The following is a 25,529-nucleotide window of genomic DNA, read 5'->3' on the forward strand; positions in this document are numbered from 1 at the left end:
GCGTTCAAAGAGCTAGAGAAAAATGAAAAAATTAAGTGCAGACGAAAAAAAACAAAAATGATTCGAAACTATTGTGTAATTTACATTAACGAGCGGATGTCGTTGGCTTCTACTATATAATGAACCAATTACCCAGTTTGTCTCTTGATTCGATTGCTCTGCAGGCACACAGATACAGATACAGCTAGAGATACAAATACAGATGCTGATGCGAAGATACATCCACATTTGTATCTGCATTTGTGTCGGTGCTGTTCTGTTTTTGTGCTTTTCGCAAAGTGACTAAACGAGATTTTTTTGTTTTTTTTTTCTGTAGCCGCAGTGCTGCTCTTCCAATTCTGATTCCAATTCCAATTCCATTTCATTCATGTTGAAGACACCCACTTGAATGATTATGAGGCACTGCAGATGCTCACCGCGAGATACGGATCCAGATTCAGATTGGGATTCAGATTCAGATTGTGTATGAGCACTTTTACAGGCGCATATTTGGCCATCGTCAAGTGACGCTTCCGCATTTGCCGGTCACCCACGTGCCAAATGCTTCAGATATCTCGAATCTCGAACCTCAAATCTGTGCCTCCCCAAAAGAAGCGATCGCTCGTCAAGTGGCTGTGAGGAATGCGACGATCGCAGATAAGATATTCCAAATTTGGCCAGATTTATGGGGGGAAATGTTCAAAAGTCTTAACACCTGTTTTTTTAAGATTTTGTCCGATGAATAACTTTTTTGTTTCTTCATTAAATACAAAAACTAAATAATGCGGGCAATAAACGTATTTTCCTTAGAAAAAATATTGTTTGTTATTTTGAAAAAATCGAAAAAAATTTTAAAAACAAATTAATGTTTGAAAAATAAATATTTTTTAAATTCTGTTTTTAGAAAAAAAAATCATATAACTTCAACTACCATAAACGACATAATTTGATTGATTATTACAAGTTTTCTATAACAATTTTTCTAAAGAAGATACGTGAAACTTCTCGGAAACTTTTAACCCCAGCAGCGAAATTTTCCATGCAGCCGGAGGAGATCTTTGTTTATTTATTCTGGCTCTCGAAGAAATAGAAAGAAAAACATTGAGAAAAGTTTACCCATCGAATTGAGATGTTGTACGAGATATGATTGTTGTTCGCATTTGGACACAAATTGCCCATCGATAATTGCCGGGTCTTGGGATAACAGAAAGAGGGAGAGAGATCCGTAATTGTGGAATTCTTGGGATTGTGCAATGGCACTATATAATTGTTGGATCGGATCCGATCCTTGGTACCAGTATTAGTTTGCCATTGCTCAAACTATCGTTGCAATTTCCTCGATCTTCGAAAGGAACTCCTCTTGCATATTCATGAGATATACGTACCATGCGAAATGATACCATCGTCACAACCACACGTACTCGTTGGCCATACTTTTCGTTGTCGACGATGCTTGTAATTTTTTAATAACACTTAACAAACGCCTTGGACTTGGCATGTAAATTGTTGATAAATTATGTTTTTAATAGTGCGTTGCCGCTGTCGTTGCTGTTGTTGTTGTTATTATTATTGCTGTTGGTTTATGTGGTCAGATAACTGGCGCCAAAGATACGAAAAATAATCCTATGTGCTCGTCGCACCGACTTTTGAATACCTATTAAATAAATTAAATATAAAATTTGAAAATAATTTATTTATACATTTTAATACTCTCAAATTTGGAAATAAATTTCAAATATTATTATTATGATAATATTTTTCTACGACTAAACATCTTAAATAAATGATATATCAATTTTGAAAATAATTTGTTTATGTATTTTATTACTCTCCAAAAATATTATTATACAAGAAATTAATAAATTCTCAAATTTAAGTATTTATGTTTTTCTACGAATAAATACGAAACAAAATCGTAATTTTGATAAATTAGCTTATCAATCCTGCGGATACCACTTACCATATGTTGTCTAAATTTTACAATTTAATTCTCATAAATGCACATACATATGTACGCCGATGTGTGTATGCCATTATATGTATACAAATATATCTGCTGATCTGTGCTGGTTAAATGGTAAATAAAAATTCATGTTTTGTTTGCATTTAACCGCACCAAGAAAAACAAACAAACGGAGCTGAAACAAAACAAAACGCGAAATTATTCTCGAAATATTACTTAGTAATACTAATAACAATAAATTCGGTTTTTTTTCTTAACCCACGAACGTTTTGTTTCGGCCAATACGTTTTAGATTTTCATATTTATACTTTTTAGTTGTTGTTGCTGTATTTTTTTGTTTTATTATATTTTGTTAACTGCAAAAAATGTTTGAACAATGAGGCACTCAAAAGTCTCTTGCAGAATACTCACTTTTTTTGCCCAGCCAAAAATATTGGGCAAATATTAAAGAATTTGCCACAGGCACGTAGGCTAAATCATCTGTTTGATGGCGTTGAAGTTCCGGTGGAACTAATTTAATATAATATTTTTAATTTAATATTTACAAAAATTCAATATAATTATAATTTCTAAAATTGGTTCATCGCTTAATGACATCAAATAAATCGGAGATTAAACATACCAATTATCAAAAAAAAAATCGTTTTTATTGTTCATATATTTCTATAAATTTTTATGTTTTTCCATATGTTTATTCATATCTATATATTTCTTTATTATTTCTACTTATATATACTTCCATATGCTTACATATTTTTTCTATATATTTCTATATATATTTCTTTAAAATCAGTGCTCGAAATCACTGTTGTATCGGCGAATCGAACCTAAACCTGATTGCCCGTCTATGTACCACATAATTGACTGCATTAGCCTGCGAGCAGGCAACAGATGGCACATCACATGCAATCCACATACCCCCATACCATCCCATACCATACCATACCATCCTCCGATCCTCCGATCCTCCAATCCTCCGATCTTGGTGAACTTGAGCGCATTGCGATGTGCTCATATATTTCTGGCTTTGAGGTTGGGAAAACTCGTTTCTCGTCTCTGTTGCATTCTTCGACCGGCGTCATCGATGATGCTGATAATGATAATGATAATGATAATGATAATGCCAATAATGATGATCATATTAAAGATGGTCATGATGGGGTTCCATTTCCATTGGCATAAGCCCGGCTCGATGATGATCGCGATTTGCCTTGGCATAACGCAATGCCAAAGCTGTTGTGCCGGTTGCCTGCCTGCCAGCTTTTATATAGGTATCATTTTTTTTTTTCTTTTTTTCTTTTATTTTCCTTGTCCGAACTCTTGTCTCCGGGGTTCCGTTCTACAGACGACCTTAAGAGGGGAAATTGGGAGGTTAGTCGGGAGACTGGAGCAAACCACATTTTGTATTTCGTACACCTGCGAAAAAAAACGAGATAAAATATTTTCAAAGTTATTTTGATATTCAAATATGTAATAAAAGAAGTGCCAATTACTCACTTAATTTTGATTATTATTTGCGAAACAAAGAAAAGACAAACAAAGAAGTGAATCACTTGATGGGATACTATCTTAAATTCTTTTTTATGTTCAATAACTTAAGGGAAATATTTACAAAAGTTCTTCTGAGTTTTTAATCACATTTAATGAGTTCTTTTTTCTCGCTGTGCACTTTATGCTTTTCAATCGCCCAGCTCCATATTGCGGACCTGTTGCCGCATAGTTTTTGGTTTTTTTCTCCTTTTTCCCAACCGGTTCGGTTTGGTCTGTTGCTATTTTCGTGAGTCTGGATCGCAGTGCAGTCTCCGCTGGAAATGCGACTTACATAAAGCGAACTCATATTTACACACGCTTCTAACAATTCCAGCATTTCGGCTTTCATTGTGATTGTGATTGTGTCCAATTAATGCAGGGGGTCACTAATTTCGCTATAAAGCCGACGAAAGTTCACTTACCGCCTTTTAAGGTCATCCAAAGAGGGGGCGGCGGTGGGTGGTGGGCGGTCGGTTGTGGGGGACTGGCTTTGGCTCTTGATTACGACGCCCGGTCGTCGCATATCAGTGCTACGTAATGAAAACAAAAAATACAAAACAAGTATAAAAAGTCAACCAGAAAAAACGTAATAAATTGATAAGACCGTCGAAGTGGAGAGTTCAACAAATTTTACAAAAAAAAGAGAGAGCTAAAGAGAGATTTTAAAAATCAAGAGAATTTGTTCTTGAAATATTGAAGCCATGGTGGAACTATACAAGGTGATCTCGTCGCGAGGGCTGCCCTCTTTTGAGGACGTTATTTGTGCCAGTCTGTATCTAGCTTTCTCATTCTATCGCTTAAGAGAGACAGAGAGGTAACCATATTTAACGTCCTCAGCAGAGCTGACGAGAGCACCTTGTATAGTTCCACCATGATTGAAGCAATCACCATTGGAAGATAAAGATTACAGCGGTCAGAGGTCAGCAAAAATAAGGAGAGCCAAAATATGATAAGATCGTCAATTCTTTATGATAAAGAAATTATAGATAGAGTTTTTTGTTTTAAATATCGGGGATATAAGAAAAAAATTTAGAGATTTTCAATGGCTCTACTGTTTTATTTATTTACTTTGAGTATCAAAATTTGTAAAAAAAAATGTAGAATAAAAAAAAAACCTTAAGTCGTAAAAGTTTATATTTTTTTGAGTGATTTAATGAAAAAAATGCTTAAATAATGATATTTTCACACGACTTGAAGCTCTGATTGGGGAGTTTTTCTTTTGTTTAAATAGTGTAAACCCGAGTAGAATAGTGTAGTTCAAATCGCCAATGAACTTTGGCATCACTCGGTGGACTTTGCCCGCGAGCGAGAATAACAAACAAGTCTGCTGGTCATGCCCATAAAAGAGAGTTGCCAAGAGAAAGAGCCGAAGAGAGGATCGGGGAAAGAGAAACGCAAGTGCAAGTTGCACGTGCTGCGATTTCGATTTCGAGTCGAAGAGAAGCAGAAGCGTCGTCCCCAAAAAGTTGGCTTAAACCAGCAAAAACTGGCTGCCAAAAATAGCAAAAATTTAAAAGAAAAAAAAAAACAAAGTACACACAATCGTATTATCAACGTAACGCTACGATGGACTGTCAAAAAAAGTCGCTTCCAAATTTAGACCAACTCCATTCCATACCCCCGACTTCTTTCCCTGCGTTTTGTGGCAAAGTAATATTATTCGGGTGTCAGAGACCCCCATTGGCCGATAACGTTTTATCAAACAAATGTTTCGTCGCCGACCTGTTTGCGAATCGAATTTGAACTAGATATATGTGTTCAGTCCACAGAGAATACTTGGGTATATCTACGTCGTACGATCCATCCGCTTAAAAGACCTTCGCGATCTGGTAAATCCGAGTGATAAGTAGGGAAATATATATTGCAGATATTTTGAAGGTGTCAATTTAATCAGAATTCGTCGGCGTGAGATAATCGAAATGATATTTCTAATGGCCTTAAATTTAAAGTAGGTAAATGTAATGACATCAAAAAAATCAGTAGTCCTGATTTATGATTCGTTCGTTGGAGTTATAAAATATATTTAACTTTATTCATAGATTTATAGGATTAAATGCGATCATTAGTTGGGAATGGGAATTATCATAGCCTTAATAATCAAATTACTGCTATTTTCTATATACTTTTAAATAATTTAAAATTATTAGACATACAAAAAAGCGAGAGGGAATAATATAAAATATGTATAATATATTTCCGGTTATAATATATAACATAAGTGATCACCAAAAGCGTCTTCAATTTTTATCTATTATCTTTGAAAATAAACCAATAAAAACAAACATATTCCGGGGATCTGGGGAGTTGACCAAATGAAGGTGTAAATATTTGCGGAATGTCACGAACTGTTGAAACTGAGATAGATAGATGGTTCTGTTTGAAGATTCCCGGTGTTTGCCCCGTGGCTTCAAAGCAGCCGACCCTGCCGCAAGGCGAATATCCCCAATAAAACGATATGGTATCCAGATAATATTCCAGTGTGTGGGAGGTGGCAACAGGTGATCTCGCCCCGCATTCTTGGGAAATGTTAGCGCTGTTTGCCCGCTGGCAACAAGTTGTCAACAGCTTTTGAATAACAGGTTCTTGAACGGTGTTTGAACAGAACTTAATTTGGGCCAAATGCTGGGGATCTTATTTCTTATTTCATTTTTTTCTCTCTCTGTCTATTGTTTGCCCCACACAAACAGGCCCGAAAGATAATGGATTCGTCGGCCGAGAGATCCATGGTCTATCGCGTTACTCAATGTATCGAATCTTTAGCCAAGCAATTAGCGCCACAAAATGATTTTGTCGCCAAAAAAAAAGAACTGAAATCATAAAAAATATAAAAAATAAACCCAGAAGTCTGGATCAGACATGCGGACATTGAATTTATTGTGATCATTAACAACAAAATTGGAATTCGGCTGAGAGAGAGGGAGAGAAAAAAAGAAGCTAACACCTCTACGCTTGCTTTATCATTTTGGCTTAATTTGTCAACGGCTGAAAAATACGGCACGAATAAAATAAACAAATACACACTGACGTCGCTACATGACTGGCATTATTTTGCGCGGATAATTCGAGCTTTTTTTATTCAAATGCGCAGGCGCAAAGTCGCGTGCCGCTCTGGAATCGAGTTGTATAATGCCCCGATACCGATATCGATACGATCTCCAGATCTTTGGCATGCACAACATGTTGCGACAAGTGCCTTGGCATTAATTTGACAAAAAAAAAAAAAAACGAAAATCGCAAACCAATTTTAAAACCCTATTGTCATTGCCAATAAAATGGAATTGCTGCCAAAAAATAGTGGGGGAGCTTAAGGAAGTTCTTAGCCGAATAAATGCTTTAAATATAAAATTATATATATTATATTATAATTATAATATATGCACGATTTCCACGATTTTAAAAATATTCAACATTTTTTTATACTTAATATTTTTAAATAGAACTGAAATAAAAATATTATACTTAACCAATTTTTTTATTTAATATATAACATTTTAATTAAAAGTTCCTAATTTATTAATTAATTTATAAATTTATTCAAAATTAATATCCAATTGTTCAAATCAAAAGTAATTAAAATAGTTCTCGCTTTGTTCACCCTTTCATAGACCCATCCGTTTATAATCCGAGCCAGGAAATATACATGTCCTCTCAAATTCCCATAAATACACATGTCCAAGGGAAAGCGTTTACCATTCATTGGGCTTTGAATTAAATTAAGTATGCCACAATTCGCCCAACCTTTTGCACCCATTTATGCGATAAGTCCTTCAATAACAACCAGATGATGATAGTAATTATGGCAAACGAATACGAATACGCATGCAATTCGACTGGATCTCTCATGGTTTCTACGTTGGCCACAACAGGATTCATCGGAACAATGCCATGTCCTTCCTAAATTTTCATTTTCCCCCCGTGCAAGAGTATTAGTGTGTCTGTGCTTGTGTGTGTGTGTGAGTGGATGGGCATGTGGTTTGTTGTTGCAGCCCGGAAATGGCAAGTGAAAACATCCAGCTCAATTTGCTAGCCTCGGGGATGCGACTGAGTTCTGAGGTCGGGCCAAAGACAAGGCTACTAATATCCCTCACTATATGGTGCACTGGAAAAAAAATATGAATCTCTTGACTAAACCAAAAGAGGCGTAAATTGAAAATCAATTATAATACATTGATTAACAATGTATTATCGATAGATTTATTTTTTTTGTAGTCTTTTTTTTTTTTTGCATAGAGGAAGTTTGTTTAAACCAAATAAACATTTATCTGAATTATCGAGATCATTCGGTATTAAAAAGCAATTTATTTCAATGCCCAAAACCTCAATAAATATTTAAAATTATATACAACTTATTTTTTTGTTAAACTTTTTTCCTATGTTTTTCTTTTTAGGAAATTTACATATTTTTTTCCGTGTATAGTTCGTGCGAATGTGTGGGCTACTTTACCTGGGAAAAAGAGTGAGACAAACGTTATGATTTTGATTTGCATTTTGGGTGCTGGCATTTCAAATCCTAATTTGTGTCCTCAAATGCCTTTCCTGCAAACTGTAGAAATATTTTAAGCGATACGGGACAATGAAATGTAATTTTGTGAATGGGTCTAATCCCTTTTGTCGATAAATAAGTGGTTGAATTTATCTTGTTGGTCTAAAAACTATATGGTATTATATAATTTGGCTTTGGGGTTTCTAAGACGCGCGCTGTTTGCCAAGTGTTTACTGTTATAAAAGGGGGATTTTTTGGGGTTTATCGATCTAGTCCCTCATATTTCGCATTCAGCCCCATAAAGCACAGTACGTACATACAAATGTGCCCCCATATAAATTTATGTACAATAGATATAGATACCTGAACACGGTACTTACTGTGTGTAGAATAAGCCACAACAATTAACAATTGAAATTGATAAGAATTTTTTAATTACGCCGGCATCGTCGCATTTGCTAAATGGCAAATGGGTTTTTTTTTGTATTTCTATCCTTCTTCTACATTTTATGTTTTTATTTTAAATGTTGTTGTATTTTTTTCTGTTTTTTTCTACTGCTTTTGTTTGGCTTTTATCTGTACTACTGAAATGTTGGTCTAATTACCGCGGGAATTATAGAGGTCTCACCGGAATTGCCACCCCCAAAAAGCCCCCATATCGGAATGTGTGTGCGCGATAATCGAGCTGTTAACATATTGTTTACATTTTCGATTGTCTGTAACAATTAATCAAATAGAATCGATACCTATTTGCACACTTGTTGTTGCACATTGTAATCACACATTTGCCTTTCTTTCTTTTTTTATTTTTTTTAGTTATCACCTTGAAGGGCTTTATCAACTTTAGCCAGCACATAAAGATGTTATCTTGGAGAACCGTTTAGAGGTGAGTCAACCGTGAGATATTTGTGATTTACGGCTGTTTTTAAATGGTATTACTATTTCTATTAATATCCCGCTCGAAGGACCAAGTGTTCAATATTTTGAGAAGCAAAAACATTGTGCTTACTCCACATATATTACATTGTGCAATTAAAGACATTACTTGAACATTCCCAAACCAATCGTTCGCAATAGAAACTTTCCGCTTAACTTGTCTTCGGTTTTGGTTCACCGCCTTCGACCAACAGTTGAATTGAGTTTTGTGGTTGTGACACCCCCCACTAAACTAAACTGACTTTGTAATTACGCGCGGACAAAGTAATTAATTAAGTTCGGCTAATGCATACGTTAAGTAAGTAAAAGCCGCCGATTGACATAGTTGCGCCCACAATAACAGCAAATACATCTAGTTGCCCGGTGGTAATGCACCTTAATACACCCATTTATCAAGGGCGTTTCGGAATTCGCTTTGAATATGTCCGATTAAGTTCTCACCTGTGACAGTGAGAGATGAAGGCACGCCTTGTTGAGATAATAGATAATAGAAGGTGCAAAAACAGCAACCAATCATCTTTATTATACAAAATACTAAGCAACTTGTTTAATCGATGGGAGAAAAAATTCTACAAATATTTTAAAAATATTATCTTTCTTTCAATTTTTAAAAAGTCAAATTATTAAAAATAATTAAGAAAAGTAATTTTTAAAGCACTAATTTTTGTATATTTTTTTTGAAAAGCTTCACTAATTAAACTTCAAACTTGCAGCGTTTTTGGTTTGCTTTTTGGTCGAATTGCTGAATGTAAAAGGGAAAACTTTAAGCGAAACTACAGTTTATATTTTTTCAATCCCCTTTGGTTTTTTGTTTTTTTTTTACTTTACTTCCCATCTTTTATTTTATTTTCCACCCTGGTATTTAATCATTTGTCATAGCATTGCACCGAAGTTTTGCCATTGTTGTCGCTGTCTTTGTGCGATGTTGCTGCTGTGTTGCAATTCCTGTTGCTGTTGTCGGTTGTGTCTGTTGCATTGTTGTCAGCGTGGGGTTGCGTGTTCATTGACGTCACTGGGGGGTGGTGGTGTTGCATGTTGCACGCACACACAAACACAAACAAACCCCACTTTGTGTCCAGCACTCAAGTAAGCAGGTCAGCGGTTCTTGCGGTTTAACTCACTTCGAAAGCACCGCCACCTGAACAGAGAAACCCACCCAACCATCAGCAGCACCACCCATCAGCACCACCACCAATACTCCAACTCGGTCAGCTTGCGGTTTTTAGTTCAAGTTTTCTAAACCCAATCCGAGTGCAAATCCAAAAACACCCCGCGATTATGCAATTCTATTCGCAGACACTTTTCGTTTTTATTTTCGTTAGCTGAAAACTGAAAAGTGAAATTGATTTTTATGAGAGTCTCCTGGCGTCCAGGAAATCAATTTCAATTAACCAAATACATATGCCAGCAGAGAGCGGCAAAGGCAAAGGAAAACAAACCAATAAATAAATAAATAAATATGCATGAAACAGAAGCTGCAGTTGAAACCGGAGGACTCGAGCTGAATCCGCATCCGAATCCTTGGACCGCAGTCCATAAATTTTCCAACAATCCGCAAGGTTCCCGGTTTCGCAGAGAGTCAATCCAAATGAAAATAAAATGGTTAATTTTTTGTTTAATAAACATCGTTTAAATTTATATTTAATGTTTTAAAAAATTGTATTTATGATTTCCTTAAAATTTGTATATTATGTTATTTAGATCTTCTAAGTGAAAAAAACACAATTAAATGAATTTAATAATTTATTAAATATTGAATTTAAATATTTAATGTTTTAGAAAATCGTATTTATAATTTTCTTCCAATTTCTTCATTTTCTTTTTACTCATTTTAAATTACTATGCTTAGTTACCACTTTTTGTCTAATTTAATTATTCGATATTTATTATTGAAGTATAAAATTTAAGATTGAACTAATAGAAATAGCATTCGTATATTTTCGTGTTTTATTTATTAGGTATCTTTAAACCGAAATCAGTCAATTGGGGATTTTCTTTGTTCAACAGCTTATTGATATCAAAATGGGGTTTCCTTTTTTGATGGAAATGGGTGCACCTCCCCCCCGGTTTTTTGCGGTGTGCGGCTTGTTGACTTGCCCCGCTAATAATTGCCAAGACCGCGCGAGGAAAGGCAAACAAATTTACAAAACTGGCTGGGCCGTCCGTCCGTAAGTCTGTCCGCCAGTCTGCCCGCCGTAGTCAGCAAGTCTGGCAGTTGACGCCTCAGTCGACGGCTCCGGGAAAAGTCACGTTTTGCATTTCGGTTTCGGTTTTTGAGCCATGGCTTCCTTTCCCCCAACGCTCTCGTTTGCCTTGATTCGCTGCAAATGACAGATGATAATAATCGGAGAATACAGTTGGGTCGTAGAAATCAAAAACGACCTATAACAATAATTTAATTACTTGGGAAAGTCTTTAATCGTTATTTTAAATTTGTTAAATTATATTTATTGGTTATGTTATGCCCAAATGTAATGGGTTTTATATAATTTTATTTTAAAAGATTAAAATAATATCAAATAAAATTATATAAAACATACCTGATTATGTATTATCATAATCGTAATTTAAATTATATGTTTAGTTCTCAATAGAGGGTGTGCTATAAAGCGACTTCCTGCTCTCTTTGCTTTTTTTTTTTGCCTTGTTTACCTTTTCGAGATGTTCGCAGCGCCTACGCGAATGAATTTTTCCGTTGGCGTTGATTTCGAAAATATTTTATTGCACAAGTGAGCTGCTGCGTGTGTGAGTGTGTGTGGGTGTTGGCGTGTGTTTGTGTGGGTGTGCTCATCATGAACAATTGAAATGCATAAATGTATACTATGGTTTGCTGATAGCTATCTTTGCGGAAAAATGCCAGTGACAACATTGCGTATGCGCAATTTTTGTGCCACAAGAGATTCAATCTCTCTATCCGGCCATTTGATTGTGACTGCTGCAGAAAGGATATTGCAGGATGGCTGTATCTGTAAGTGTGAGTGTGTGTGTGAACGGAGAAAGTCCAGAAAGTGGAAAAGCGAAAGGGGTAAGGGAAATGCAGGCAAACAGAACCCAAAATACCAAGCTCAAAAATGTTTTCGCCCAAAAATGTGTTGACTTTTGTTTACTTAACTGTAACAGTGTGCGTGAGTGTGTAACACTGCACCCGTTTGTGTGCGTGTGTATTGGCCAAAATTTGTAATAAGCCAAAGTCAATGAGCGTTTAATTTGGCATTTTCCTTGAGCGATTCTACGATTCGATTGACTTGCAAATACCGGAAAATCGGAATTAAAACCCAGTTTTTGGGGGTCTGATTTTCCTCTCGAATATTTTGCACTTATAATTTCCTTTGACTTAGCTTCGCTAACAATCCTGAATTCGTTTTGTGGCTCTGTAAATATTTTAAATGTCAATATATCAGGTTTCTAATCTTTTCTTATTAAACGTACGACTTCAAATGGTTTGCTGAATGTTTTGACTAAACTTGCAATTTTTTATTAAAACGTATTCAAGGTAATAGCTATAAAAATATGTTTATATGGCCCCAAGGACACGGACGGAATTTGTTTTTTTTGGCCAAATTTTTAATTTCTTCTTTATAATTTTTTGCTGTATCTTGGCTAAAAATGGTCCGACATTAAAAATGCGGACTGTTTTGAACAGATAACAAAATAATAAATAGATCCATGACACCGTCCGTGTGATTTTCTAAAAATAAAATTTTTGTCAATTTTCACATTTTTTATAAGGGATAATCATAATCATAATTTTTTGCAAAAATTGGACAAAAAATAAAATTTTCAGATTTAAATGCCAATCGATAGGAACTTTAATAACGAATTCAGAAAGGTATGGCAATCCATATTTGGATGGAATTTTCCATTGTTACGGTCAAAAAACTAATTATTTTATTGTGAAAAATTGGGATCTGGTTTTTTGGCCAAATTTTTAGTTTTTCTCTATGTTTTTTTGCTGTATCTTGTCTAAAAATGGTCCGACATTAAAAATGCGTAGGGGAGTGTAGGGTAAGGTGACGAACGATTCGTTTTTTGAATGTAACTTTTCTAAAAATCAATATTTTTCAAAAGTGTAAACGCAGAAAGTTGCTTACATCTACTGAGCATATCCCTGAAAAATTCGAAATTCGAAATTCCAATGCAGCTAAATCCCACAGCGTTTGGCGTGAACCCTTCTTTTTTGCACTTTCAAAAGTTGTAGGGTAATGTGACGAACGATTTGTTCTTTAATGTAACTTCTCCAAAAATCAATATTTTTTAAAAGTGTAAAAGCAGAAAGTTACCTACATTTACTGAGCATATTTCTAAAAAAATTTGGATTCGAAATTTCAACGTAGCCAAATCCCACAGCGTTTGGTGTAAACCATCCTTTTTACAAACAAAAAAATACATTTTTTTATATATTATTTACGGAAAGGTTATTTTCGATACGGAAAAGAAAAAAGTAATAAGATAATACCCAAACTTACAAAAAAAAAAATGGTCAAAGTGCAAATTTTTTTTTAATTAAATTAAATTGACGTCACTATTAAAAACAACAATAAAACTGCAGCAGTAAATGTTATCTGGTATTATTATATTTTTTTTACAAATAATCAACGATAACAGTTAAAATTCTTGAATAAAAAAAGTTCGTCACAATACCCTACAAAAAGTTCGTCACGATACCCTACAAGGTAGACTTGGAGGAAAAACGGTGTCACTCTCAAACGGCGCAAAAGAAAAAAACGCGAGGTACCAAAAACTGTTAATAAAGATCTCATGTATACGTGCATATATTTGCCTGATTTTATTTTCCACTCATCTTTGCTCTGGCACTGCTGAAACACAAGTAAATTGAATGGGTTTGCTAGTTTGCGCACCACATTTTTAGCGAAAATTACCTCACGAACATATAACGGGACTTCTTATTAATATTACTGTAAATACATTGTCGACACGATAAGAGGAGACGACCACATTTATTTGAAATTTTTGTCGTGACGTCATATATGAGATTCGACGAGTTCGTCACATTACCCTACTCGTCAAATTACCCTACACTCCCCTACTGTTTTAAACAGATAACAAAATAATAAATAGATCCATGACACTGTCCGTGTGATTTTGTAGAAATAAAATTTTCGCCAATTTTCGTTTTTTTTGTAAGGGGTAACATCATGATTTTTTGCGAAAATTGGCCAAAAAATTAAATTTTCAGATTTAAATGCCAATGGATTGGAAATTTAATAACGAGTTCAGAAAGGTATGTCAATCCATATTTGGATCTATATTTTCATTGTTTCCGTTAAAAAAACGAATTATTTTTTGTGAAAAATTGGGATCCTGCTTTTTGGTACAATTTTGGGACTAGTGACTTTGCTTTTTTTTAAGATTATTTTTGGTTAAATGGCCATTTTGTGACTGCACGCAAAGCAGGTGAAATATTGTGCCAACAACAATGACAGCATTAATTGCCGACACTCACACTTGCCCCCGAACTCACAAAGATACTATTCGTTCACACACAGATACATAAACTAATTCACTCACATTCACCTTCTCATTCAAGGAAGCGGGCCGTGACGTTGTTTCGGTTAATTTTCGCCGCCTGTCACAGGACATGCAAAAAGGTATTTTAATACATGTCAATGTTGGGCTGCCTGTATGTTTGTGTTTGTGGCGCCTATGTGTATGTTAATTGAGTTTACGCTATCAAAGATTTGCTTTGTTGTGGTTTTGACAACGAATTTTTCGATAGCTTCCCACCCTGACTGAAAAAAACTCATCTAAAATTATCAAATAAAGGTGGAAGAAAAACCGCTTTGATTGAACTTTATAGTTTTATTGTTTTGCAGTAGTAAAAATGTGCTTTAATTTCTAACAATCTAAAATTGCTAGCAATGAAGATTTTTAGCCAAATTTGTAATGTTATTTAATGAATTCCCTTTTTATTTATTATGTTTTTAGCTTGAAATTGTTTCCTCGATTTATTTTGTTAGCTAAAAAAAAGTTCGAGTTTTTGTTTTAGAAGTTTTCCTGCAGGATTTTGGCATTTGTTTTGGTCTGTGCTCTCCCTCTGGTAAAGATGTTGGCATACATGCAGTAGTTTTTCCTTTTCGGACATTTTCATAATGAATAATATTTTGTTGTTTTGGTTTCGTTTCGTTTGGCTTTGACATGGGTAAACATTTGGCCAAGTCAAACATTTGTGCGGGGTTTAAAGTTCATTGCATTGTGTCAGGGTTGCTTACGGCCGCCGTCGCTTTCCCCTTTTCCACCCGTTACTTTTCCGGCACTTTTCCTCCAACACACACACACACAAAAAAACCCTTTTTATTTGCCTGACCCATGAAGACACACAGAAAGTGGCCTTGTTGTTTTTTCTCCACCCTTACCCCTATACATCTTCCTTATTTTTTGCTTTTTTGTTGCAGTCTTTCGACTTTCGCCCGATGGCCTGTGAGTCTCGTATATATTTCGCAACTATCTGACCTCTGACCCCCGCCCCACCCCCACCCCCGCAACACTCGGCGGTGGAAACACTCACATGTAATGCATTTTTAAATTTGCATGTGCTCCACCAGGCCCTGCAACAATGGCAGCTGTTAGTGTCTAACTAGTTAGTTAGTGCCACATTGAAGATGGTTGCCTCGCCGCACGCGACTGGCTAAAAAGAAAAATCGAAGGAAAAAAAACAGTGGACTTTACCCGAAAGTCGAGAGGGAAATCCTTAAAATTATTCTACAGGATAACTCCCTTTAATATCGGACTGAAAAGTGTAGTTAAATAATTTATTCGATTAGTAGACGAGATAATTGGCTGCCCATAAAAGTATCGCGTGAGTTACTTATTTTTCCCCATCAAGGGTCAAAATAATTCAGCAGATGTCACATGTATAATCTTTGTTCTTGACACACTTTTTATAAATTTTAAAGGAAATAGAAAACCTTTAAGCAACCTTATGAGCTGAAGGAAATATTTTAAAAAAACTAAAATAAATAAAAATGGGGAAAAAAATATTTAATAAATCCAAATATTTTAATATTTAATAACCAATATTTAATAATTTATGTTACTTTTATTCGATTGATAAAAATTATTTTAATTATAGCCGCATATTTAAAAAAATAAAATAAAATATTAACTACTTGTAAAAATAAAGATTTTTCAATTGTGGTTGAATAACTTTCATTAAAACTTTTAATCTATTAATTGATTTGGTATTTGTTAGTCGCATACTTTTCCGTGAACTTTCCTTTTCTTTTTAAACCGAAGTTTTCGCCTTTTCCCATTTTCCCTTAACCTGATTTTGGCAAGTCCTCAGTCACATTATGCATATCAAAAGGAGAAGGGGACATTCCTTTGTCTGCTTTATGCATTTGCTGTCATTTGCAACCACTGTGTTTGTGTGTGGGTAAACATGGTGGTTGGGAGCTTCAGGGGGTGGTGAAAGTGCGGTGCAGATGGTGAGGATTGCATTTGTTACAGGCAGCAACAACATTGCACTTTGACTTTAACGCTGTTGCATTTTACTAGGTCAAAAGCAACGTCACCGCGTGCAAAGGTGGCCCTCTCTCTTTCGCACCGCTGCTACCTGTCTCTTTCGCGCTCTCTGCGTGTGTGTGTTTGTGTGTGTGGTGCCAAACATAAATATGGTGCAAAGGTGAAACTGTTGCACCATGCTCCTTTTTGCTCCTTTGGCTCCTTGCTAACAGCCAACAGCCAGGCATAAATCGGTATCTCTCCATGTGTTTGTGTGGCGTGCTAAATTTCACACAATCCCTTGCACACACACACACTCAAACCTCACAGTAACACACTGGCATACACAAAAAGCTAACTATTTCTAATTGGAGGTCCTTGCAACTTGACTTGTTGACTCCACTTGCGATCGCATTGCACTGCTGCAATTTTGTCGTCGAAAAATAAATATAATAAAATGGGGTTCTTGCAATTTTAATTATTTTTTCTTGTGAGATTTTAGTTTGTTAAATAAATGAAAATTAAGGGTGCCCCAGAAATCACTAGAGTTTAGAAAACACCAAAAAAGCTGCCTAAAACTATACAGCAATATATTACTGCATACTTTGGGAATTATTAACAAATATTAACAATGTTCTAAGTCTTTTCTGTGAACGAAAAGGTTAGAATTTTCTTTTTCCTTCTCTTTCATTTTCCCCAATGTAGCTGTATTACACGATTCCATTTTCATTTCACCTTCCTTTTGCGTAAATCCTGCGGCATGTGAATCCTTTATCAGATTTCCGCCACTTTTCCATTATGGATTCCAGAATCCAGTGCAGCAAGCGGTCGAAGTTCGCCCAGTGGATTAGCATTTAGCATCGCGCATTTGGAATTCGATGGATCGCAAGCAGAGATTTGAATCAGATATTCGTCGACAATCCGCCGCTGATGAATTACGGTTCCATTTGGATCAGAGGCATAAATCTGACAATGCGATTGTTTTGCTGCGACCACGTCCATTCCCAGAATTTGTCGCGGTTTCCATGCCTACAAACGTGAACTTTTCCCAAATTTAAGTACTTATAAGTTAGAAATGGTCAAACAAAATGAATAAATATATTATGATAAAGGAAAAATATTCAAAAAATTCAATAATAATTCAATAAATAAAGGACATCAAAAAGATACGTGTTGAACAACTCTTGCTAATAATATGAAATATTGGTTTTAAAATGTAATTAAGAAGACGTGAATTAAATATATATATTTTTGTCAGCTTTTGTAAAATATAAGATTCATATCGGAAATCATAAGTATGATCACGTTTTTGATTTTCCACTTGAACAGATGATCGGATTATGGCGAATCCATTGTCATTGCACTGAACACTGAACGTTGGGCGCCATTCAATTATCGCAGCTTTCGCGGCTCCCCTCGATTTTATTTTTGTCGCAGCGCATTTCTGGCCTTTCCCTCCTCCATTTAATTAAATCGAAAATGCACTCATGTAAAATTCAATAATTTCCGCCGGCTAACTTAATTAAACCGCCATTAAAGTTGCAAGGGCAGCAGTATCTGACCATCGATATCATATCAGAATATCACAAGGGGAGCACACATATTGCGAAAATGGAATATAAAAAGCGGTAGTGACCCATGAGCTAAGGTGCAGCATTCATTTGAACCTGGCAAGTGACAACAACATCACAAAAAACAGGAAAAAAACACACACACGGGAAGGGGGAAAATGTCAAAGGCTGCGGCCATCCAGGATATGGAAAAATAAAAGCTTCCCTCACATTCATCTTCCCAGTTTTCCCAGTTTCCGCTGGAAGCTGCAAGTGATGTCAGAAACTAAAGGAATTTCAAGTTATAAGCGAAATACGATTTCTTTTGAGCATCATTTTTTCTTCCGACTTGAGGATGACATTGAATATGTGGAGGTATTTCTTTGAAAGTCACAAGATGGTTAAAAAACTTTTGCTAGAATCGTTTAACGTTTTTTTTTTTTGTTGGGTAAAGGAACAGGTTCTTATTTAACGCTAAGAATTAAAATGTAGAAACGGAATATTTACATTTGAATAATCATGAGCTTAAAAGTTTTTATGGTAAAGCACTTTATACATTTTTTTGTATTATCATTAAATGATTTTTAATTAACTTAACTTAAATAACGAAGTTATTCTAGTTAAAAAGCTCGCTTAAAATTATTTTATTTTGTAGAGGATTCTTCTCTCTTAATCCTTGATTAGTTTTTTGTTTGTTTATATTTTTTTTAATATAAAAAAGTAATAATAAATTGTGCATAATCCAACAACTTGTTCCCTTTTCTTGTTACCCATTTCAACTTTTTTATCCTTGCCATTTGGCCACTAATCCGATTCCTGTTCAAATCTGCAACTCGGCTGGTTTGTTGTTTGTTTAGGCGTGGGAAAAGGAAAATGGGAAAATGGGGGGAAAGAGAAAGCAGAAGAAAGAGGAGGCAAGACACGATGTGTCACCAATCATTTGTCATATCAAAGTGCCACATATGCGAGGTGGTGTGAGTGTGCGAGTGCGAGTGTGTTGAAAGGAAGACATGATAAAATGGCCGCTTAGGCACTGTCAGCGGTACAAATGCAAATACACAGACACATCACACACACACACACTGACAAATGGGACAGTGACGAGCAACAAATGTTGTCATGTAAATGTCTTCATTTTTTCAGCTCCATGGGTTTATTTTCCGCACCCTCTACCATTTTCCTCCCTCTTCTTTCTATTCACCTCCACACACATCGATGCCTATCAATCATATGCAAATAAGCGATTTAAGCCAGCCCCGTCTAATTGCCATCGATTAGAGAAAAAAGAGGTGGTGGGCATTCTGTATTTTTACACCCCTCAAAACGATTTGCGCCGAATCAACATCAGTCAACTCGACTTGTTAATTGTCCAGCATTGCCATCAATTTAATTTACAATCTCTAATTATGCGCCAGCAATTTGTATTTGCCTTTGCCTTCTCCTTCGCCCCCTTTCGAGCACTTAATTGAAATGCTCTTTGATAAATATTGTATATATTTCAATCGTGTAACATGTTTATCTCTGGCGATTTTGTTGATTGTCTAATAATATGTTAACTAGACTGAACTAGTTTGAGATTTGGTTTAGGTTAGCTTAATTAAAGAATTTTGTTGTCTCCCATAGAAAGAGAAAACTAAAGAAAATGTTAACGAATTTAAAATTTTTAAGAATTATAAGAAATATATTTTAGGATCTCAGAAACAAAATTTTGATACATTTATTTTAAATTATTTAAGATTGCTTTCCCTTCAGTAAAGAAATATATTTATATCTTAAGTACAACATTTTAATTTAATGAAATAATATACTACTTATAATTTTAAATATTAAAGTTAAAGGAATTTATAGTCTCCCATATTATGTCTGAGTTTATTTACTTTTATTTATGAGTTATAACTTATTTTAGTATTTTTTTTTAGTTTCCCAGGTCATTAATTCAACTTGATCTAAAGTATTATTTGCCATTATTGACTTTGATTTGATTCGATTTGATTGATTTATCGCCGATAAGACCTCTCCGCCTTAAGTTTTATATTTTGCTCAATTTCGATTCGATTTGATTTGATTGCATTTGCGATAAGCCGACTAACAGCCCCCTGCACTTTTCTGTTTCTGTTTATATTTATATTTCTGTTTCTTTTGCTTTAATGTCTTACTTACTGATTTTTGCCTAGTATTTTGCCTTCGATATCGGAGCATTTGAGAGCCATTGTTTTCTAGCTTTTCAGCTACCGTTGATAGTGGTTCTTTGATGGAGTGCCCGACTGGGTGGGACTTTTATTGATGACACTACTTAGATAGCCACTTGTCGTCAGCGACGAGACATTGCGTAATTTTCGTATTCGTATGCGCATTCGCCGGTCGTCGTAGTCGCAGTTTGATTGCCGTTGATTAATTGCCGGTTGATATCGGTCGAAAATGTCGGAGCGTCGGAGGTTTCCGTGTAATTTTGGGTTTAAATTCCAATGGAGAAGCGGATCTGCACTAATTGCCAAAAACGCCCCAGCGTGTCGGCCATCCGAGGCATTCATCTTGCCACAATTTCCACATTTTCCGCAGTTTTCCCTCGCTCTCTTTGGCACATTCTCGCCCACCCTCGCCTCCTGTTTTCTTCCTCTCCGCTTTATTGACATTGCCGTGCGCAAATATTTGGGATGAGCCGGAAAGGTGTCGACCACAAAACACTTGGGAAACTCGTGCGAAGAAAAGCTGAATCGAATGGATATCGGGTATACCTCTTAGTTTGATTTGGATTTTATCATTTATTCCTAAATACTTAAATTTCTAACGTTTTAAAAATTAATAAATCACTTGATTTGGATTGGATAAAAATTGATATATTTTTAGAATTTCGAATGATAAGAATAAAATATTTTTATCAAAAAGGGAAAACAACTTTAAATTGATTTTTATAAAATGTGAGAAAAAATGCTTAAATGTTTTCATTTGCTTTTTATGATTGTGGTTACCCGTAAAAGTAAAAAATCACTATATTTTGATGTGTTAAATATTGAAATATTGTTAGAGTCCCAAAAAGTCCTTATCCCCAAAATGTACATATAATTATGGGCTAATTTAAACTGATATACCCTTTTTATTTGATGTACTTTTATATATATTTGACAAAGAACCAAGAGGGTCGGTGAATGTGTTGAGTATTTGTCAAATATACATATTCACACATAAACGTACTTATATAGGGACGAGTGTACCTGTGTAAGGGAATCCAGTCAATGAAGATTGGGGCGACTTTTTTACGGTTTCATAATCCAAAGGGAAACGCTTGAAGTTGTAACTAGACCGCGATATTTCGTGATACTCGCACCTTTCTGTGCTGCGATAGGTTGGGGCCCCGAAATTGGGTTCTACGGAGGGGTTTTTTCGACGTTTTCGACGCCCCTCGGGGCGAATGCCATTTGACATTTTTGCCACCCCCTCGAAATGCGTTTCGCGTTTCGTTTTCGCTTTCGTTTGTCTGCCACTGTGATTTGCCTTTTTGTCACATTAAATCTTGTTTATGATGCCTAAGAACTTTATTTCCGGTCGATTAAATTGTCATAATGGGTATGGCTGGGTATGTTCTTTTTTTTATTTTTGTTTCCGCTCTTCTTTTTTTTAACTTTTGAATTGTTTTTGGCCTTTTGCCATTTGCCTTTTACCTTTTCGTTTGTATTTAACCCTTTTTGAGCTTTTGCTGCCAGAAAAACTGGCGGAAAAGAAATAAAAAGTGTAATTTTGTGATTTGATAATGACACATTCTTTAGAAACTATCAAAACAAAGTTGTTGAAGCCTTTTAAGCATTGACAGTTTAATTTTACAATGTGTAAATCAAATAATAATTTTAAAATAATACTCATTTAACTTAATTTAATTTAATTACATATATTTAAAAGTGAGTTTGTTTTTTAAGTTGTTTACCAGGTTTTTATTAAGGTTTAAAGCTAACTAACGAAACTAACAAAACTAAAAACACTCTTCAAAATAGTGCAAAATGTTGAAGTATAAAAACATTAGTAAATAAAAAATTTAATTGTTATAGAAATAAAAAGGCAGCTCTAAAAATGTAACTAAATCCGTGGAGAAACCTGAATTGACTGCGATGAGAATTGTCGATTTCTCTCTCCCAGCTTTGGCTTCTTCTTCTGATTTTCCTGCTGCTTCTGTGTTTCGGTTTCAGTTTATGTTTGGGGTCCTGTTTCCGTTTCCGTTTCCTCGGAAGCGTCAGAATGCTTCATTTGCTGCAATTCGTGCATCAAATTTGAGTGTGCACTTTTGCAGCTATATTATGTACTATATATGCTCTTCGATCCGGCCAAAATCACCCGAAACTACCCGTCGCCATAATCATTCGGCCGGCAATGTTTTAATTAAACGAAATTGCTTGTATCCCATTGATGGCTTAATACGGGTCACATGTACGCCTATCGGTGTACACGGGCGAGTGTGAGTGCCATTGTGTGTCTGTGTGTGTGTGTGTGTGGACCAGTGTGTGTGTGTGTGTCTGAAATATTCACTTAAGCGAACAGCAAGGAGGACACCAGGAGCACCAGGAGCAGCCAATTAATTTGGTGACAATGCGAAACAGCAGCGGCAAATTAACGAATTGGAAAAATCAACAAACAAAACATTCTGGCTGACATACAACATCTAACATACATAACATGAAACTAAACGGACACACAGATGCATCGTATCAGCAGGCAGACACTCAACTAAATTAGTAAATCATAATGGAGGCTTCAGCTGTTTCAATGTGAATTAAGCACAAAATTCGGTCTACTCTACACAAGAAAAATAAATGGAATTTAACGAGAATATATTGTAATTTATTTGGTCTCAACATAAACTAAATAAATAGTCTTATTTAATAAATAATTTAATTTAAATATATAATGTATAATATATAATATTATATTATTGTGGTAGCTTATTTAAATTTGTTTATTTGTACGTATATTGAAACTCATTTACATTCTTTGTGTGTATTAAATATATCCATTCGGAAATGGAAATCCAGCTTTTCGTTTGACTTAAAAATGTCAGTGGCAGAAATTTATTTGGGCGTGAATATTTTTATGATTCCTGAACAACTTTTGCTGCAAGTAAATCATTAAAAACAATTAAATATTTACGCCCATTATTTTGTGAAAATATAACTATCAAATATATTTTAAAATTAACTTTTAATAAGCTATGGAGAAAAGCTATGATATATTTAAGGTTTTTATTGAAAATTCTTTGAATTTTAAAATTGGTTTTTTTTACTTCCACCGAAAAAATAAAAAGAATTAAAAAATATAGATCACTATTAGGTAAATAAATATAAATAATATTCTGATGCTTTCTTCTTCTGTTTTGCAGGCGAGCTTGTGAACAATTTCCAATACTACAGGTGAGTTTTGACATTAAGAATACAAGCGAATTGCTTCGAGAGAAGCCAACAAAATCAACAAAACGCCTCGGCCATTCATAATTTATGCATATGAACCATGAATTTTCCGTGAATTTTGCAAAGAGCGGAGCCTGCGATGATAAGATAAACTTCTACACTCTTCGCTGCCTTTTGTTGTGCGTGTGTATTGTATACTTGGGGCATTGTTGTAATGCCATAACAATCAAGTGAAATTACGCTAAATGACACGCTCATTACGGCCCTTCGTTTTTAGGGGTGGTTACTTGGCAGCAAACCGAAAATCATTGCCTACTTATGAGCGCCTCGAACGAAATGAAACGAAACAAACGAAGGGGGTTGCGTTGCCCATTTATTATTTAAATAAAAACATACAAATAAGCGCTTGAAAAACGCTTTATAACACTTTCGCTCGCACAGCCGTGTATTTGCATATAAAATAAACGAACAAAAAAAATGTTCATTATGTTTGTCAAATGAACAATAAATGTCAATGCCCGCCGCCTCTCAGCTGCTATTCTTTATTTTCCCATTGTTTGTTTGCTAACAAAAAAACAGCGAAAAAGGAGGAAAATTTGAGGAGAATCTGTGACAACGCTTTAAACGGTTTTATTGGCTTTTCAAATTGGCCAAAGGCCAAGAATATTGTACATAAACCGGCAGCAAAATTTATATTACGCAAAATATGCCAAGGCGGGCAAACTTTGCTTTGACCAGAAGCTTTTGAAGTTTTTCTCACCAAAGTCCCTTTCTCTGCTTTCTCCCCTTCCCCTTCCCACTTTCACCTCCAATTTCTCCTGGCTCCTGTTGCTGGCAGAGAAAGTGAAAGTAAAGTGTAATTAGGTTTGTTTTGCGTGGCTGCTGTCTGCAAATGAAATGCCTGATGGAGAAGGCAACGGAGGAGGCTTTGCTGCTTATTATTATCATTATTATTATTATTATTATGACCCCCGTCCATCAAATTTAAATCAGACATTGGCCAAATATCTTAAATAATAAAGGAGACGTGCCAAATACCAATTGGACATAGGAATCTCATTTATTTCACTAGGAAAATTTACTCAATATACAAATTATCACAGACAACAAATAAAATAATCCCAAATGGTGGCCACCTTTTATTATTTTATTATTTCATTAAATAATCTTAGTTGTTTAAATATTTTATTTTTTTATTATTATTGATTTTTTTTAAATATATTAAGACTTTAACTAAAAATGCTTCAAATATAAATTTATTTTTATAATAAAAGAAACACCAAAGAGACTAGATAAATAATAATATTACCATTGATTTAACAGAGTATTTATTTCTATTCTAGTTATTAACTTTAAGACATTACCAAATATATGCCCCGTAAAAACATTAAGCAAATAAACATGTATATTTTATAATACCCTAAATATATTACTTAATCGCCTTGGGTGAATCGCAGGCCTTTGATTGAACCAAGAACCCAAGACCGGTGACAACCTATTCACGCTATCGTTCAGATATAGATAAAGAAAGACATCAACAAATATTGAAATCCAGCGATGGCTCACCATTGTCTGTTTGTTGATGGCCAAGTGTCGACTGACGACTGCCGACTGTTATCGGCCATAAATATAAGTAAGCACTCATTGCGCCTTCGATACCATCAAAGGGTATTAAAATCCAAGACCCGAAACAAAGGCACAATGCCGCCGCCCCCTTGCGAAATATAAATATATATGGGGAAAAAGGGGAAATTGCCATTCAACCGAGTCAGTCAGTCAGTTAATATTGAGTGAGCATTTAATCTGTTAATAAGCATTTTATATGCCAAAATAATTTGATTTGCATGTTGGGGCCCCCGCAATGGATGTCGATTTATGTCACGAGGCCCACAGGCGGAGGAAAATGGTGTCATGCTTGAGTTCATGTAATTAACACGGCGACGGAGTTTACGGCGGGATCACAATTTTCTTATGTGGCTGACGGAACACTTGACGACGCTGCCTTATTACCGTATAACACTCATTTTCATGGGCTTCGACTATTATCATCGCCCTTTATAGAGTGTTTGAGTATTGAGTTCATTGGCTCCACAAGCCAGTGAACAGATACTGATAGATGATTTAAGAGATGTATTCAAATATCTGTTATACATTTTTTATATATTTTAGTTTTATTTTTAAAGGTGTGGAACCTTACTAGTTATAGTACTGATATTAGGCTCTTATAATTTTTTTAA

The 25,529-nt window shown here is 35.1% G+C and overlaps 1 protein-coding gene across 1 annotated transcript in view; it reads left to right on the forward strand.

Annotated features, from left to right (window-relative positions):
* The window catches only part of Pde9 (phosphodiesterase 9), a 122,601-nt gene that overhangs the window by 4,293 nt on the left and 92,779 nt on the right, over nt 1-25,529 (forward strand). Inside the window, exons 2-3 of the mRNA XM_044396106.2 lie at nt 8,772-8,841; nt 23,265-23,295. The gene's annotated coding sequence lies outside the window, so the exon portion shown is untranslated. The remainder of the gene's footprint in view (nt 1-8,771; nt 8,842-23,264; nt 23,296-25,529) is intronic.

The sequence above is a fragment of the Drosophila takahashii genome, chromosome X (assembly GCF_030179915.1).
Source record: "Drosophila takahashii strain IR98-3 E-12201 chromosome X, DtakHiC1v2, whole genome shotgun sequence".
Taxonomy (NCBI): domain Eukaryota; kingdom Metazoa; phylum Arthropoda; class Insecta; order Diptera; family Drosophilidae; genus Drosophila; species Drosophila takahashii.